Here is a 20,875-nt window from a genome sequence, read left to right as displayed (position 1 = left end):
GTTCAATGGTGTATCTTAGTTACTGTGAATGATCCATGACACTTCGTGGCCACACAAATATATTTCTATACATTGAATAAATATTCTTAATGATATCAAATATTATTGACTACTTAGAACATGCCAAGTATTTGGCATGGATTGTTAAAAATTATATGGTGTAGGTACTATAATTAATATCCTCATTTTAAAATTGAGAAAATTTCAGTTTTGTGAACTGTGACAGTCATCCTGCAATCATCACAGTTCATGAGACTTGGAGCTGGGAGTTGAGTTTAGCATACCTGGCTATATGACCATCATGCTTAGACTCCATGCCATGATGTTCCTCAGCTAATAAAACAGTGATTTTTGGTCAGTGGTAGAGAAGAAACAAAGAGATTTGCTCATCTGAAAAACATCAATATAGAGAGTTACTACACATATACTTAGAAAAATGAAACTCCCATTAAAACAAAAATGGGTTGTGATAGGCAGAATAGTGGGCCCCCCAAAGATGTCTATGCCATAACCCCAGAATCTGTGGCTCTGCTCATGGCATAATATCTTACATGCCAAAAAGGACTTTGCAGATGCAATTAAGGGTATGAACCTAGATAATCCCAGATTATCCAGGTGGGTCCAATATAACCATACGAGCCCTTAAAACTGAACGAGGAAGGCAGAAGAGTGGGTCTTCAGAGAGATATGACGTTAGGATTTGACCCATTCCTGCTGGTTTTGAAGAGGGAGAAAGCCACAAGTTAAGGAATGCTGTCAGCCAATAGAAGCTTGAAATGGTAAAATGGATTCTCCCTTGAAGCTTTCAGATAGGAAGGAAGCCTTGCTAATGTCTTGATATCAGCCCTTTGAGACCTGTGTGGGTCTTCTGACATACTGAATTATAAAACAAATTTTAGTGTTTAAACCACTAAGTCCATGGTAATTGGTTATAGCAGCAAAAGAAAATAATACAGGGGCTAAGAACATGATTAGGAATTTCAGAAAGAAAAGAGATTAAATTTGAGCTAATTTATTAAATTTCACTAATATTTAAGGGAATGAAAATAAAAACAAAGTAACGTATTGGTTACCCTTCATAAGATAGACAAAGATGAAAAGAATAACATCTACTGCTGGTGAGCCCCTTGAAAAATAGGCATTTTCATGCAGCTTGGCAACATGTATCAAAGCCCTCACAAACTTTCAGGAATTAAACATTTAGAAGGTTATCCTAAGGGTTTACTTAGGCAAAAGTACAGTGGTGCAGAAGAGAATGTCCAACGAAGCACTGCTCATAACAGCCAACTATTATTGCCAGGAACACTGTTAATAATTCTGTACTACCTGCAAACTCTTCAGCCCAGGCCCTAAGGCACCTGGTCCCAGGTTCCCTTTCAATTTTCCTGTTTTCTCCCTTCCCTACAGGATGTTTACATTCTGATCAAATTGAATTACTCACTGTTGTAGAACATTCATCTCACCTTTGAAAAGGATTTTCACTGGTATTCCCTTTTCTTAGAAGCTACTGCCATTTCCAGTCTTGACCTTTTAAAAACCATCTCAAATGTCACCTTCTTCAAACCCTCCCTAACTTCCTTCCAAACACAGGTGAATTTTTCCTCCTTTAAATTACCACATGATTTTTATACTTACTTCTTTCTTGAGACGGACTCTTGCTGTGTCCCCCAGGCTGGAGCGCAGTGGCGCGATCTCGGTTCACTGCAAGCTCTGCCTCCCACGTTCACGCCATTCTCCTGCCTCAGCCTCCTGAGTAGCTGGGACTACAGGCGCCTGCCACCATGCCTGGCTAATTTTTATGTATTTTTAGTAGAGACGGGGTTTCACCGTGTGAGCCAGGATGGTCTTAGTCTCCTGATCTCGTGATCCTCCCGCCTTGGCTCCCAAAGTGCTGAGATTACAGGCGTGAGCCACCGCGCCCGGCCAATTTGTATACTTATAAGATGCATATTATATTTTTACTCTGAGTATAGTTATTGGTATGCTTGTTTCATCCTTATGCTAGAATGCAAGTGCCTTGAAGAAGAAGGAATTATGTTGCAAATGTCTTTATATGCCTGTAGTGTCAGGCAAGCAGAGTGCCTTACACACATACACACACACACACAAACACACAGAAGAGAGAATGAAAAATAAATATACATAAAATAGAAATAGAGACCATCTAACTTTTTTCTTCCAATTTCTATGCCTTTCTTTTCTTTTTCTTGCTACTTCTCTGTCTAGTACTATGTTAAATAGAAGTGACAAGAATAGGTATCCTCCTGTTGTGTCTCATTCTAAAGGAAAAGCTTTCGATTTTTTATTATTGAGTATGATGTTAGCTGTGGGCTTGAAATACAGGCCTTTATTGCAAAAAAAATCTTGTATATCTAATTTGTTGAAAAGTTTTAACATAAATATAAAAATTTTGTCAACAATTTGAATTTTGTCAAATGTTTTTCCTGCATCTATTGAGTCATATGGTTTTTATCCATTATTATTAATATATGTATTTTATATTTTATTTGTACTTTTATTTATAAAATTGCATTGGGAAAAATCTGCAAAAACATACCCGTCTTTTTAATTGTGATTATCTCCGGGTAATGAAATTTCGGCTCTGTTATTTCTCACTGCTTTTTGCAAATCTGTACTTTGAAATGAATATTTCTTGAAATCACGCCTAATTTCTTAAAGCATGAGCCTAGAGAACACTGTATATTATATGGCAGAATATATCAGAGGAGAGAAAAAAACTTCATGAAGACAATAGTATTGAGAGTAAAGACAAACTCTACTAAAAATAACTATTGGTGGTTATGTACAACTTACTTTGCTAAATAGTTTAGATGGATTAATTATTATTTTGTTTTACTTAATATTTTCAAGAAGTTTGCAAGAGAGACACTATTATTAAACCTATTTTTCAGATAAGAAAACTGAGGTCCCGGGATTTAAACAAGGTACTAAAAATTAGAGCTAATAGGTTCCTTAGCAAAGATTTGAACTTGGCCAGTTGGTCTACAAAATTAGGATGCTTACAAATAAAAGAGAAAGACTAGGAAAAAGACAAGCAAGTGAAGGTAAAATGGGATTAGGATTTATAGTAAAGCCGAAATTTACACATGATCAGGGGAGACAATATGAAGCTACATTAGTGAGTTCCATTCAGGTACTGACATTCGGGCTGATGGCCAGGGCTCAGTTGAAGTGAGGCTTCCCAAATTCATGATAGGTTAGAGTGAACTTGAGGGAGACGATTTGGAGTTAAGTATATTTTGAAAATGAGCTTTTCTAAATTTGTTGACCCTACCAATTCTGAATATTCACTATAAGCTCTAGGTTCACAACAGAATAATTCTTTCTAAGCCTGTTCTTGGAAATAAATATACTTGTTTGGAAATTTCACAGCTCTATCTCCATTTATGCTCCATATAAAAAGTAAAGAAAATCCAGGGCTAGTTATTGCAGCTGTGGAAATATCTCACAAGTTGTGATTTAAATTGAATATGAATATATTTCCTAAAGATACCAAATACATATTCTTCCCTGAGTCACTGCAGAAGCATTTACGAATCTCTGTATAATGTATTTGCTCTGTTATTGAAAGGTTACTGGCATTTCTCCATTTTGAATATTTTTAGATAAACCAATCTGACAGAAGTTTTTCTTTGCTTTCCTCTGCCTATTAATTACAATCATGTGTGTTTGCATATGATGTGTGTATTGTGTATATTTTAAAGGAGGCATTCAATTATTTAGTCCTCTCGGCTGAACTTGTCTAACAAAACATGTGCTGTAGCAGATGACAAATATGTCTTTCTTTCAAAGCACACCAAAACAGATACCAGTGGCATCCATTCATAAGCTGGGTATCTTGTTATGTCACTAGTACATTGTCAAGTCCACAATATAACTAGCTAAGTGCAAACCACAAAACTCTGTAGTTTTTGAAACGTTTTTATCTTATCAGATCATGGTTTTAATGTCCCACTTAACTAAGTCATTGTCAACTAGGAGACTAAAAAGTATCTTCTGGGAATGGTTACACTATTTATTCATCAGGGAACCAAGATAATTAAGTCATCCATCAAAGTTAATGCTTGCATGGATGTGTGATGTTTTCTTGTTGTCCTGACCTTGGTGTGTGCCTGGTGCGCAAATAAAACCTTTGATGGATATGTGAGCAGTTATAACTACCTCAAGGCTTGAACAGCCCAGTGTGCACCAAGTGAGAAGAACAGTATATTTTATCCTTCTGCTTTCAATCATCTTGACTTTCTCCTACAAAGTATCACTTTAGTCTAACTACTCAAGCTGAATTAGTTATTCTTGGCGTTCCCTTAGTCCTTTGCAGCTACCCCTATTAGAATCCTTAGCACAGTGTATTATGAGTATCTGTCTCACTTACTACAGTGTGATCTCTTCAAAGGGTTGGATTATATCTCACTCAGTTTTGTTTTCCTTTTACCAAGCCTAATGACTATCATATAAAAGGTGACTAATACAAAATGAATATATTACTTAAATAATTTCTGTTTTAACACCGTTTGGTATAGATATTGCTAGAAGGATGATAATCTTTAAAAGAAAAAGAAATAGAAAAAAAGAATAATTTATTGAGTACCAACCAAGTGGCATAAAATATCTTAGAAAAGATGTTATCTCACTAGATTTAAAATCATGTAAAATTGTTTAAGCCTAGACTATGCCACTTGAGAGCAGAAAAATGTTTGAAAAATAATTTTACTTTCCTGTCAGTTTCTTCAGCTAAAGCATACAAAGTTCAGAATATCTTTTGTGTAGGATTGCTGTGAAAATAAAATAGGGAAGAGTTGTTTTAAAATGATGTGTGAACTGTAATGTACTGTAATGAACTGGTGCACACATAAAATCTGTGATGGATATATGAGCAGTTGTAACTACCTCAAGGCTTGAACAGCCCAGGGTGCTGAAAGTGAGAAGAACACTATTGTAACGAACTGTAATGTAATGTACTAACAAATAAATCTTTGCTTGATCAAACTTCAGTCAGGCTCCTGAATCGTCTCCTAGGACCATCTGTGTACTTTCTTATAAAATCTTGTTTCACAGAGAATCCTGCTGAGTTAGTTTAGCAAGAATTCCCCACCCTGGATATCTGATCAGGTTCCTTATTCTCCACAATCTCCCAAGTAATGTCTGATCATCCTGTCCTGTTTTCAGTAACAATCCTGCTAGGTCAGGATTAGCCAGAATCCCCATGTTTCCTCTTAGTAATTTTCCATGCACTGATGCCCATTCTGTTCCTTGGCTGTAGATTCTCACTTTCCCATCCTGTATCAGATTTGAGTCCAGTTCTATGCTGAGGTCCCTTTTCTCTACTGCAATAGTCCTAAATAAAATCTGTTTGTACATTTTAACTACTATCCAGCTCTGTTATTGCCTTGACAGTACAACCACAAAAGAAGGTATTATAAGGACTTTCACTATTGTTAATGTCAAATTTAGATTTTTCTCTTGATTGACCTTACACTTGACATAGCTGGCTACTCCCTCCACTTTGAAACACTGGTTTGGTTTCCATACTTCACCTACTTATTCATTCAGTTAGTCTTTCTTGTATTGTCTCATCACATTCCTCACCTCTTGAAGCTGGAGTTAGTTCTTACACCTCTTTTCCTATCTATCTTGCTTTTGAGATCTCATTCAATCTTCTGACTTTAAATTTCATCTGAAGCTAAAAATTCCTAAAGCTTTATTTCCAGCTCAGTCTACTTGCCTGAATGCAGATTCACACATCTGTCTATTAAAAATCTCCACCTGGGTATATAAGAGACACTGTCAACTTAGAATGTCCAAAACTCAACTCCTGATCTACCTCCAACCCACCCCCATCTGTTCTACCTACAGACTTCTAAACCTTAACTAATGAGAACTCCACTCTTTCAGGTACACAGTCCCATAATTTGAAAATCATCCTTTCTCTCACATACCACGTCCAATTCATCAGAAAATCACATTGACTCTGCAGTCAAAATGTACACTATATCTGACCACTTCCAGTACCTCCACTGCCACATCCTCATTTAAGACACCATCGTCTCTTGCTTGGGTTATTACAATCGCTTTGCCACTGGTCTTTTTGCTTCAATTCATTCCCTTCTACTTGTCTGCTTATAGCCCTTTTTATCCTACAAATAGTAAAACCAAAACTTTTTGCAATAGTCCACAAGCCCTATGTGATTTGCCCCTCCCATATCATTACCACTGTCATCTTTCTGATGTCATCTAATGCTCTATCCCAATTCATTTCTCCACTTCAGCCACATTATTTCTCAAACACACCATCCACCCTCCAGCCTCAAGGACTTTGCACCTTCTCTTTCCTCTGCTTGACTTATTTGCCTCCTGATACCCACAGGGCTCATTTCCTTACCTCATCCATATATTTATACAAATTCTACCTTTTCGGTGAGGCCTTCCCTGATTATCCTATTTAAAGTTGAAACTCCTACTATAGTCAATAACTATTTAATTGGATTGTTGGAAACATTGCATGCCGTACCAAAATATCTTTTTTTTTTTTTTTTTTTTTTTTTTTATTATACTTTAGGGTTTTAGGGTACATGTGCACAATGTGCAGGTTTGTTACATATGTATCCATGTGCCATGTTGATTTCCTGCACCCATTAACTCGTCATTTAGCATTAGGTGTATCGCCTAATGCTGTCCCTCCCCCCTCCCCCCACCCCACAACAGTCCCCGGAGCGTGATGTTCCCCTTCCTGTGTCCATGAGTTCTCATTGTTCAATTCCCACCTATGAGTGAGAACATGCGGTGTTTGGTTTTTTGTCCTTGCGATAGTTTACTGAGAATGATGTTTTCCAGTTTCATCCATGTCCCTACAAAGGACACGAACTCATCATTTTTTATGGCTGCATAGTATTCCATGGTGTATATGTGCCACATTTTCTTAATCCAGTCTATCGTTGTTGGACATTTGGGTTGGTTCCAAGTCTTTGCTATTGTGAATAGTGCCGCAAAATATCTTATATGCTCCATAAATACATACACCTACTATGTACCCACAAAAATTGAAAATTTAAAAATTTAAAAATAAATAAATAAAATAGAAATTCCCAACTTCTTATCACCCATCTCTGCTTTGTTGTTCTCTAAAGCGTTTATCATTTTCCAAAATTATTTACTTATTTACTTAATTATTATTTGTTCCACTCTGCCACCAAAAACGTACGCTCCATAGGCGGTGCTCTGTGGCTCATGCCTGTAATCCCAATACTTTGGGAGGCCAAAATGGGCGGATCACCTGAGGTCAAGAGTTTGAGACCAGCTTGGCCAACTTGGTGAAACTCTGTCTCTACTAAAAATACAAAAATTAGCCAGGTGTGGCAGTGGGCAGCTGCAATCCCAGTTACATGGGAGGCTGAGGCAGGAGAATCACTTGAACTGGGAGGTAGAGGTTGCTATGAGCTGAGATCGTGCCACCTCACTCCAGCCTGGGTGACAGAGCAGGACTCCATCTTAAAAAAAAAAATAAAACATTTAAAAATATTTTTAAAAGTGTGCTCCATATAAGCAAGGCATGTGTCTCTGCTTTATTGGTGACTATTTCCTAGTGCATAGTAGAGTGCCTGGCATAGAAAGACATTCAAGAAGTGTTTAAGTGGTTGAATGAGTTATGACAAAATATACTGCCCAAGTAAGCACTAACCACTCATTTTTTAAAAAAATTTATTTGCAATGTCTTATCTCACACCTGTTTGCCAAAATCTACTGTTATACAGAAAGCTATATATAGCTTTCTAGAATTTTGGTTGGGATTGCATTGAATTTTTAGATCAAATGTAAAATAATTGATCTCTTTACAATATTTAGTGTTCCAACCCATGAACATTCCTCATGTTCATCTATGGAGTAACTCTATATATAGATCTTTGATTTCTTTCATCAGTGATTTGTAGTTTCCTGAACTCAGATCCTATACAAAATTTATAAGATTTAGATGTAACTTCTCCGGTTAAAAGTTACCTTATGAATTTATCTTGTTTGTAAATATAAATGTATGGGACTCTGTTTATGTTTACATTTTTGTATTTATGGAAAACCTTTATATAATTATATACAATTTATATCTATATTAAATATATAATGTTAAGGTTTTTAGGGTAATACATAGCACTAAGTACAGCTTACTGCAATTCAAGAAATCCTAGAATAGGAATTAAAAGACTTGAAGACTTTGTGGGGAGAGACAGAGTAGAAAACGTTAGTATTCATTCTGCCACTTGCTACAGGTATACCTGACCGACTACTTCCCAGGTCATCATGGGGATTATATGAGGTCTGTGAAAACATTTTGCAAACATAAACCTCTATAATATTATATATAAAGTATGAGTAGGCAACATAGCCATCAAACAACAAGTAATCTTAGCATTTGCAACTCTTGCTTATTTAACATAGAATACCGTAAGAGTAAATATTAGGGAACACTAAATGTTACATATTAAACACAAGACCACACCCAGTATACCACTTTCTGTTCTAAAGCAACTTTCCATATTATCTTCTTAATTTTTAACAGGCATAATAATGTGTTTGAATATGGACTAAAAAAATATGTATGTATTTATAAGCACCCAGTGTGAAGAACAGCTGGTGCACCCTTAAAATAGCATATTACAGGCATTGCTCCTCATAAATATTTTAAAACTCTCATTAAAGGGGAAACAAGAAAACTTTATCCAAAAGTGCCATTTCAGTGTTGCAGCGTATCTATAGCAGCATATATCATAAATATATATTGAAATTCTATAACACAAATAGGAGAGTTACAAATGAGATATAAGAAGAAACAAATCTTTTACATTGCAATATACATTTTTCACTTCAGAATTGTAATGATCAACAATGATCCATAACAGATTATTACCCCAAACTGTAATAAATCTTCTGCCCTCATATTATAAGCACTTAAGACAGTCTTGGGACCACAGTGGCAAGGCTTGTATTTCACCTTGTCTTCATATAATCTAGGATATACATCTATGAGCCCGTAATATGCTTAACACATATTTCCATGCATGGCTGAAACTAAAATCTATTGCCATGGGGCTTAAAATTCAATAACAATTGCTCTTCACACTCCAAGAGAATTGAAATGGCCAAAGGAATCATCAAATACACATATAATAATAATGACACCAGGTGACTGTTCACCTTTAACCACTGGAGGAGAGGCAAGCTGTAGAATCTGTAGCCTTTGGAAACGGATCCTGATATTCACCTTTTGTGTGCAAATGCATTGAGTTACCTTTGAATTTCTCTGCTCATATATCCAGACACTCTTCCTTGGCAGGGAGAGGTCAGAAAGCACCAGGAGATTAATCTTCTTCCACTTTTCCTAATATATGCAAAGTTTCTCTTACGCAGTTTTATATTATAAACATGATTATACTCATCAATGTATAAATTAAATTGAATACAACAACATAATATATCATTGGAAAAAAATGGGGTGGAGGGGAAAGAGAGGGAGGGAGAAGTTGGAGAGAGATTGACAGAACTTACTATTTTGGAAGACTGGATCAAAAAAATGGATTGAAAAAAATATGACTTTAAGGAATTAAAATAGAAAGTACATATGCATAGAACAAAATTAAACTCCACTGAAAGCTTTGATCACTGTGCTTGTGCAGTATTATGGTTTTACAGTTTTACTGCATATCATTAAAATTCAGAAATATTGGTACTACCACTTATGCATCATAAAGAATTATTCAAGCCATATGGGATGACAACTTTTTATGCTTCCACATATGATAAATCCAGATAAGACGTAAGTGTTACAGTTTGAACATAAACTGATTTGGAAATAGACTGTAGATAATTTGCTAAACTGTAATTCATTTTTTTACTTTTATTAAATGTTATTAATAGTTAACATGTATTGAGTATTTACCACATGTAAGGCACGGTGCTAATTCCCCTCTGTGCACCAAAGCATTTATTAACAACGCCATTACTGAGGTTGGTGCAACTATTTTCTCCATTTTACAGTTGATAAAACTGAGGTTTAAAGGGATTAAGAACCTTGGTCATGATTTTACATCTTATATATTTGAAGCCAGGACTGGGACCCAGGTCAGACTGACTCAAAACCCCATTCCTTCACCTACTATTGTCATACTATGTTTATTAAAAGTCAACTTTATGCCAGGAACTGTAGTAGGTAACAGAAAAATAAAAACTAATAAGATACTCTTCCTTTACTTGTTGAGCCTATAATCTAGCGAGAAAACATAGAAGCAGCATGTAATACTATAGTAAGCATGAGGATGAAGTTTCAAACGTCATACAAGTTTGAGAAAACACTGCACAGAGGGGCTAGTTTTAGGGCAGTCACTTCAAGAATCTGCAGGCATTTGCTAAAAAGAGAAAGGGTCCATGAGAAGTTCCTAGAATCCTAAATACAACCACCAAACAAAAAGGTAAGAGAATAAAACTTTTTTTTTGTTTGTTTTCTGCTTCTGTAACAGGAAAGTCAATATGAAAGTGAGGCTGCTGTGCTTGTGGCAGTTGGCAGAGATTTTATATGTTGGTTGCAATAAAAGGGTATAAAAATAGGAATGTGATGAGAGATATAAGGCAGATGTTCTGCTAAAATTAAGTAAGCATTCTCAGTTTTCAGAATAATATGGCCTAAGGGTAAGCAAGTCTGAGAAAGCATATTCTGCTTTTTAGATTTAGGAAGAAAGATGGGGAGTTTGGGCTCAAGTCTTGTAATTCTTTTACACGCAAAGATTGCAAAAAGCAACCCCAAGGCACTTAGGTGTTGAAAAAATCAAAAACCTTTTGCACTCCTTCCTATTTGGCAAAAGGAAATCTTTCCTTTATTATTCCCGTGCCCAGGCCTACCTTATTCAAAATCTTTTACAAATCACGGTGTCTGTAGTCTCTGACTGGGTTATAGCAGTGTTGTTTTGGACACTTTAGGTGGCAGAATTATTTGCTAAGTGGTCTGTCAAGTAAGCATACAAACAGTATTTAAAACTCTGGGCACCGATGACAGGAATGAGGAGACAAACAAACAAATAATTATTCATAGTCCTTGTACAATTTACCTTAACCATACTCTGATAATTCTAAGATTTAGTCACGAGAAATTATCCCAACCCCTGACAGAGGGTTTTTAACTTCCTTTCTATGGTAAGTTTTTCAAGTAGCATTAAAATTTTCTAAATTTTTCACTAGTTTTCCAAATCATTTGGTGATGTTAAAAATTAAGGACAAATTTCTAGAACAGAGATGCTGAGGACTGCACAAGTGCCATATCTGCAGGCTTAAATAGTATCTACTGCTGCTTTTTTCTCTCTTTTTTTTTTTTTTTTTTGAGACAGAGTTTCACTCTTGTTGCCCAGGTTGGAGTTAAATGGCACAAATCTGGGCTCACTGCAACCTCCGCCTCCCGGGTTCAAGTGATTCTCCTGTTTCAACCTCCTGAGTAGCTGGGATTACAGGCACGCACCACCACACCCGGCTAATTTTGTATTTTAGTAGAGATGGGGTTTCACAATGTTGGCCAGGCTGGTCTCAAACTCCTGACCTCAGGTGATCCACCCGACTCAGCCTCCCAAAGTGCTGTGATTACAAGCGTGAGCCACTACGCCCGGCCTACTGCTCCTTTTATGTACTATAAATTGACGTCTTTTTGACTACTTCTTGAAGTATATATTTACGATTTCTGTGACACCATCCATCTGGTTGATATTCTTTTAACAATAGCATAGAGTACTTGACTAACAAATCAAACCTCTTTAAAATCAGTCATTATGAGTGCACTGGGGCAAAAGGCTTCAATCCCACAGTGTTTTTGAATGGTCAGTTTGTCTAATTTCAGATTCATTATTTGGTTCTTCTATAATTTTAATGTGTCAAATATAAATAGAGTATTACCTATATGTGGGGCATATATCTTTCTTGCTATGTCATAAGCCTGGTAACAATTACTAATGCCCTGACATGCTTTCTAATGTATAAACAGGGAGCCATCCCAGAGACTAGTTTCAGCAACTGGATACAAGAGTAAAACATCAACATGCTGGGTAATGGTTAAATGCCCAGGGCTTATTCTTTAGATAATAGTTTAATATTTGTGGGAAATATGAGGGAGTTTAAGTGAAGTCTTTGGACATAACTACTGATTCTCTCATTTGAATGCAAACTTACATTGGCTATCAGGGTAAACAGAGTTTCCAAAGAAGGCTGAGCTTAAGTCAACCACAGCAAAATAAATAGCTTCATGTGAAAGGAAAAATATCAGTATGGGGATATGAAACGATAAGAAAGTGAGGGTTGACAATTCAGTTAATTTCCTAGCAATAGTGAACTAGGCAATATCCTTGGCTATTAACTATTGTTGTTAGCAAGCAAAACATATGACATGGATAATTAACCCCACTAAATTAGACATAACAGTCTAGGCCACAGGTTGGCAAACATTTTTTTTTTAAATAAAAGGCAAGATAGTAAATGTTTTAGGCTTTGTGGAGCATAGTCTGTTGCAATTAATCAACTCTGCTGTTATATCACGAAAGCAGATATGACAATATCCAAAGAAATGGGTATAGCTCTATTCCAGTAAAACTTTATTTACAGGAACAGGCATCTGACTGGATTTGGCCCACAGTCCATAGCTTTCTTCCTGTTTTAGAATGAAGGACTTCGTGGATGCTCCAAGCAGGATTCTAAGAATAGCACCCAATCACTCTCACCCTTGAGCAATCCCTTCTCCTTTGAATATAGGCAGAACTTTATACTGTATGATGAAATGTCATTCCTGTCATTATTTCAAATTATATGGCAAAAGGGATGATTACTTGGATTTGCCAATTCAAACACATGAGTTCTTTAAAATTAAAGAGTTATCTCTAGTTAGGAGCAGGAGAGAAGGTCAAAGAGATTTGAAGCATGAGAAGGATTCAACCCGAGGCAGTTTTCCATTGCTGAGATGAAGAAAGCCTGTGACCAGGAACTTCAAGAAATCTCTAAGCCCTGAGAGCAGATCCCAGCTGACAACCAGCAAGTAAACAGGGATCTCTGCCCTAAAATTGCAAGTAACTGAATTCAGCCAATAAAGCAAATGTTTTGGGGAGGAGATTATTTCCCATAACCTCCATGAGTGTCCAGCTTATCCAGCACCATAATTACGAACTTGTTAGCACTAAACAGAGGCCCTGCTGAAAATATCCAAACTTTTGACTTGCAAAATATGAGACAATAAATGAGTGTTGTTTAAACTATTAACTTTCTGGTAATGTTTTATGCAAAACTAGAAAATGAACACATTTTATTTCCCTATGGCTATGGTGTAGAGGTAGTTTACCCAGAGCTACAGATCAAATATCTGTCACAGCTTTGAGCCCATGGGCTTTTATGGATCCCCAACTTTTACTTTGAATGTGGTGAAACATTCTGCCAATGGGATTGAAATAAAAATAAGGAGAAGGTAACTAAGTTTGCTTCCTCTAGAAAATCTAAAACATAGGCCATCAAAACTACATCCAATTATAGGATTCCATTTTCACAGTAAATATGTCCTTAACAGATTCTAGGTACCGAATTACAGAGAACATAGCATGTCAAGATCTGCAGTGAGATAGTTAAGGGTTGGGAGGCAGGTAGATCTTGAAAGGTTTAAAAATATCCACCATGAACACATATTTTTACTCAGATGAAGATATAATAGGAAATTTATGGAAAGTGTATTTGATGTGGTAGCCTTTATATTTACAAAATAAGTTGATATTTGAAGAGTAGCATTGGACAAAGACCAATGAACATCCCTTAATGTTGGTTGTTCCTTTCCACTGGCCAGAGCTAGGCAGTTATTTCATTGCATTTTTTTTTTAGTACTCATTAGTTTTCAATACCTAATGTCCCTGGCAATGGAAATTATCTCTTAGGCCTTTAAATTGTCAAGTGTCTGCTCTGGATTGTATCTCTTTTTTTATTATAGAATCTCTTATAAAAGCTCAGCTAAGAGCTGTAGTTCCTGAAGGGTAGTGATTTACCATTATATTTTCTCTTTTCGTTTTCCAACAAAGCTACTTCTGTTTTAACCCAGCTACAAATATGTGAAACAGAGCACTTGGTGTGAAAGTTTCAGGTCTGATACATGACTCTAATAGTTAGATAATTCCTAAATTCTGAAAGTGATCTATTTTTTTGCTATTCGTACAGTTGAATCAATGTTCATTCAACTGTGGCAAGAAAGTTTGAAGGATGGCCACCAAGAACACTATTGTTACACTCTGGGCCAAGGTAAATTTTATTTATTAGCTGTTTCCAATCTTCTTGATGGTCTTTTCAATTCATGTTCTGGCATTCCTAGAACCAAAAAGGAGATGGGCCAATAAGTCAGGTAGTAAAGGTATAAGTCAGGTAGTAAAGCAGTATAAGTCTTTAGGAGAGTCTGGAATTCTTTAAATAATTGACTCCCTCTTATTCTGTGGAAGATGTTTAATGATATTTCAAAACCTTGAGAGCTGCTGATTTAGGGTACATATCAGCAAACTATGATCCATGAGTCAAATCAGGGCTGCTACCTGTTTTGTAAATAAAATTTTACTGGTACACATTCAAGCCTATTTGTTTACATATTGCTCATAGCTGCTTTCACGCTCTGGTAATAGAGTTGAGTAGTTATAATAGAGAGCATATGGCCCACAGACCTAAAGTATTTACTGTTTGGCCCTTTGCAGAAACACAGTGTGGGCTCTTAGGTCAGCTTTTCTTGATTCAAATTCTGGTTCTGCTACTTATCATCCGCGGGATTGTGAATAAGGTACTTAACCTTTTTGTGCCTCTAATTGTTCAACTGTAAAATGTGGTAATGCTTATGCAGTGTTCTTTACTATCTATAGCACATAATTAAGGCCCTAATCTTAACTACTATTTTTAAGTTTATTCCAAGTGAAAGATATGTGAAATTTCTCACCAAGAAATATTTCTTACTCCTATGTATCTTCTGAACTGTAACCACATTAGCTACCATTGTCAGTCACTTACTCTGTACCAGAGAGTGTTGGAATGGCTTACAGATATCTCATTTAATTTTCAAAATAGGCTTCTGAGGTATTAACTACCACATTTGAACAAAGGGAAAGTGAGAGTCGCATGCATCTTTATGATTATGTACACAGATTTCATAAGTTGTAAATGATAACATGTTCAGATGCTACATACCTGCAGGATGCATTTTCCCCATGATCTGATTAAAAGGACAAAGATCTGTGTGATTATTAGACTCATACAGATCTTCTGCCTGGACTTTTCCCTTGGGAAGACTGAACTGGAATTTAACATGTAAACTTTAAAATGCAAACTTTACTTTGTAAACCTTTGTGAAATGTCTGTCAATTAGTGACATTTACTTAAAATTATAGCAATCTTCTTGACCCACTTCAGAGGAAAATTATGAGTGACATCAAGTGACTGCAGTTCTCCTTAGTAAACCGCTATGCGAGATGGTAAGGCAGAGAATCTTTGAGGACATCTGAAGCATGCTGAGCTGGTGAAGATCTCAAAGGGGAAGTGAGATAAGGTCACAGCCTATGAGCTGTGACCCATTTTAAAACATCCCCATTTCAGAGATATGAAAACTCTGGTAGTTTACCTAATTTTTTCAACGTCATAGGAGATTTTCAGATGCAGTGTTTTATTAGGTTTCTTGCTTCTTAACTATTCCTCTGTATTTCTCTCTAAAATGTAGAAAACTATGAAATTCTAACTGAAAGTAGTTTATTAATGTCACCTATTCTTTATAGCATTGAAAAGGATAGTTCTATATGAATATAGCAATCAATTTTACAACATTCAACACACATTTAAAGAATAGCAACTGTATAATATCACTTTGTGCAGTGCTGTGAAGATACAGAAACACTGCTGTGGCCATCTAGGAGTTCTGGATCTAGTAGAAAGGGCAGATAAAATGTAAATACAGAGGATGACAGCTATAAATGCTGTAAGTACAAACAATACGTTATGATAATATTCTCAGGGAGAATAAGGTAAAAGATTTTCCCTATTTCCATCTAGGTTTGCTGTTGACCAATATAATATTAAAACTGCAACTACCTCTGATATATTCATTCCAGAAATTTTGCTAGTTCATCTCTGCAACTATAAAATATCAAAGTTCACCTGAATTTTTATAAGAATGATATTTTGTCCATATTGTTCTACCTGACTTCTGGTTCTGGGCTATAGAAATGTGCTGCAAGAATAGGTTGTATAGCTTCCAAAGCTGATAGAAAATTATCAAAAATTAATAAATTACAAACATGGTTTATCCCACCTAAGATAAATCAAACCAGAATGTATGAACGTGGCTGGTTCTCAAAACGGCATCTATAAATTCTCAATAAAAAGTTCCCAATGAGATTACAGATGACGTACTTTGTAATTCCTTATATTTCTCCTGATTTTATGTTTAACATAAAGAAATCAATCACAACATCCCCATCTAGAGGCAAACCAAAATGTAATTTTGTATAAAAACGTTAATCTTTGTAGTTTGTACAAATGCTATAAATTTTCTGTTATAATATCATAATTCATTTTATGTTAAAATGGAGAAAAATCATCTGTGTGGAAAAATTAAATTTTACCTCAAATGACAGTTAACACTGAGAGGCATCAAGACTACTAAGAAACAAGGATATCCTTACATTCAAAATAGTAAGGTTGATGTATTGATATATATTGGATATTTTAATTCATTTTTATATATATAACATTGATACTCAATATAACCATCAAGGTAATTTGAAAATAATATCACTGTTGGATAACTGGAATGTGACAATTTAGTGATAATTTACTTGTATTGTATGCTGTTAGGAAAAAGATGATAATAAGAATTTTACTTTCAAAAAAAGATTGAGAAAAAATGTGAGAGACAGACTGGCAGAGATGGAGAATAAAAATGAGAGAGAGAAAAGCAAACATTTTCCTAGGGGGATAAGGGGAGAGTCTTGCTTGGAGATACTGACTTTTCTTTGGCTTGTCTATTTCTAACCTGACTAATTTCTTTTTTCACTGACTCTTTTGAGAATTTGATCATCTCTTCAGAAATATGCACTGTTTTAGACAGGTTATTAGGTCCCCTAAATTTCATTTATGGTACCCAGGTTAAGAAGATAAGTTAAAGAAGGTGAAAATTCCTCAGTCCTCCTTAGTTAATGTTCGTAGTCACACACTCACTCTCAATCATTCACAGTACACCAGTAAAATCAAGTTTCTGAGGACCAGATCATGATTCATGGTTAATTTAGCAATATCAATATTCCTGGATGGGTGCTTTCTGGACTGGCATGAGGCTTTTTTCAGACAGCCCCTGTTTTGCTCTGTGCTTCACATATGAACGAGCAATCTCTAAAAACAATAGAAAAATAAAAATACTAAATTTATTATGTACCAATGCTATTCACAGGTGGGTTATTCTTGACTACAGAACACTGTATTTATTTGACAAGAATGTTTTTTACTAAAATTTCAAGAAAAATACTCTGAAGTATCACTGATCTCAGTGAAACTTCTGAAATTTATATTTTTTTCATCAAAAAAGCTTTTCACCTCCATAGAATTTTGAGTGAATTTTTAATTAAATCTCGATAATCCCACTACTGAGCTAAAGAAGATATGCAATTAATCTATAAGCTTTGTCCATGTTGCTCAACTTTTTTACTCATCAGCAAAAATATAATTTTGAATGTATAGAAAAAATGTATAGAAAGTTGCTGTCATATTATTGTAAATTACATCTCTCTCACTCAAAGAGAACTTTTTGGCGGGATAGATAATGTGTATAATATGTAATATATGATATGTATGTATTATTTCTCCAACTATTATAACATTGATAATATATAATCAATGTAATATATATACAGTGATACAGTACAATCAATATGTAAAATCCATATGAAGTCAATATCACTATTTCTACCATATATTGTTACCTAAGCACACTCATATGCATGATTCATGTTAGCATATACATTTTTTACCCAACAGTTCAGTATCTGTCAAGGCAGAGTAACTCTACTTATAAAATTACTCTTATGGAAAAGTAACCAAGGTGAAATGTAAGTGTATTTATTTTAGTCTGTCATAACAAGTAGTGCTAGCCAGGTTTAACACTTCTGCTGGGACTTATACCATGGTAATATTATTTTTTCATTCCAAATTGCTACCCAGAATAGGTGAAAAACAAGAGTATCACGTCATCAGCTAGGCCAGTAAGAAATCACAGTGCCCTGGTATGACTCTCAATGAGGCCTTTTCTTATTCCAACAATGCAAAACATAGAATTTATGCTGATAATGAGATAGAACCTTAAGCGAGAGAAGGAACTATCTAGACAAAGATAAAACCAGGATAGTTTTTGGAGGGGAAAGAAATTTAACCTTTTTTCAGGAAAACTGCAAAGCTAACAATAAAGGAGAGGTGGCATGGCTAAGACTACCATGTGAAGCTGGAATAATAGCCCTTATCTTTATTCATTAGTAATTAGCAAATTGATGTATATAATTTAAGATTACACTGGAATTCTCCATATACATGTACAGCCTACAGGTTAAATATTTGCCATGCATGCTTTAGAGTCTTGTATCTAAAGAAAATTCTTAGCATGATTTGACTAAAGGGTCTGCAGATAGAATAGAGGACACTGGTTAGTACAGTCTGTGAATATTCCCATTTAGTATTTTTATATCTAATAAAGAGGGATAATCATAAGAAATTTATATCAGTTACTTGGATCACATATCTTTTGCAAAACACAAAAAACAATATCTAATGATAGCTTACTTGTTATTGCTCCTCAGATACCTCCCAGTTAGTTCTTCAAATTTTCCTCAGTCCAGTTCCTAATTTGGAGTTCTTTGTTGTCATTAATGGTAAACAACATCTACTCTAAAGTCCCCAACAGAAATATGAAGCTATTCATTCTCTCATTCACCCATTTATCTAATTTTTATATGTTAACTTTTAATATCACTTACAATAATCTCCATTATTCCACAACTTCTTATGACTTTCATAGGGCCAAACATCAATATTTTCTAAGATCTCTCCAAATGATTTTACTGTTTACCAGGGGTTGATAAACACTGCATTGGAAGGATGGATTGAATAATGCAAAAATGCAAGAAAAAATGGCACATCCACGATCTGTACTTTCTCTTCTTGAATTTTATAATTCCAAGTGTTCTTTTTTTAAAATAAAATTATTTTCTTGCAGTTCTGTCAGCCAAAAGTCCCAGATCAAGGTGTCAGGAGGTTTGGCTTCTTCTGAGGGCTCTCTTGTTGGCTTGCCGTCTCACTGTTTTCTTATGTCGTCATTTCTGTATCTGCATGTGCACCCCAATATCTCTTTGTGTGTCCAAATGGCCTCTCATAGAAGGACACCAGTTAGTTTGGATTAGGGCCTACACAAATGGTCTTATTTTAACTTAATCACTTGTTTAAAAGCACTATCTCCAAATGCAGTCAAATTCTGAGATACAGGGGTTGGCCTTCAACATGTGAGTTTTGGAGAAACACATTTCATTCCAAAACATTGCCATAGTAAATGGAACACAAAAAAAGGCAGGGGTTGCAATCCTAGTCTCTGGTAAAACAGACTGTAAACCAACAAAGATCAAAAGAGACAAGGCCATTACATAATGGTAAAGGGATCAATTCAACTAGAAGAGCTAACAATCCTAAATATATATGCACCCAATACAGGAGCACCCAGATTCATAAAGCAAGTCCTTAGAGACCTACAAAGAGACTTAGACTCCCACACAATAATAATGGGAGACTTTAACACCCCACAGTCAACATTAGACAGATCAACGAGACAGAAAGTTAACAAGGATATCCAGGAATTGAACTCAGCTCTGCACCAAGCGGACCTAATAGACATCTACAGAACTCTCCACCCCAAATCAACAGAATATACATTCTTCTCAGCATCACACCGCACTTATTCCAAAATTGACCACATAGTTGGAAGTAAAGCACTCCTCAGCAAATGTAAAAGAACAGAAATTATAACAAACTATCATCAGAGTGAACAGGCAACCTACAGAATGGGAGAAAGTTTTTACAATCTACTCATCTGACAAAGGGCTAATATCCAGAATCTACAATGAACTCAAACAAATTTACAAGAAAAAAACAAACAACCCCATCAAAAAGTGGGCGAAGGACATGAACAGACACTTCTCAAAAGAAGACATTTATGCAGCCAAAAAACACATGAAAAAATGCTCATCATCACTGGCCATCAGAGAAATGCAAATCAAAACCACAATGAGATACCATCTCACACCAGTTAGAATGGCCATCATTAAAAAGTCAGGAAACAACAGGTGCTGGAGAGGATGTGGAGAAATAGGAAGACTTTTACACTGTTAGTGGGACTGCAAACTAGTTCAACCATTGTGGAAGTCAGTGTGGCGATTCCTCAGCAATCTAGAACTAGAAATAGCATTCAACCCAGCCATCCCATTACTGGGTATATACCCAAAGGATTATAAGTCATGCTGCTATAAAGACACACGCACACGTATATTTATCGCAGAACTCAATAGCAAAGACTTTGAACCAAGCCAAATGTCCAACAAAGATAGACTGGATTAAGAAAATGTGGCACATATACACAATGGAATACTATGCAGCCATGAAAAAGATGAGTTCATGTCCTTTGTAGGAACATGGATGAAGCTAGAAACCATCATTCTCAGCAAACTATTGCAAGGATAAAAAACCAAACACTGCATGTTTTTACTTATAGATGGGAATTGAACAATGAGAACACATGGACACAGGAAGG

The sequence above is a fragment of the Symphalangus syndactylus genome, chromosome 6, assembly GCF_028878055.3.
Source record: "Symphalangus syndactylus isolate Jambi chromosome 6, NHGRI_mSymSyn1-v2.1_pri, whole genome shotgun sequence".
Taxonomy (NCBI): domain Eukaryota; kingdom Metazoa; phylum Chordata; class Mammalia; order Primates; family Hylobatidae; genus Symphalangus; species Symphalangus syndactylus.
This window is presented reverse-complemented; position numbering follows the sequence as displayed.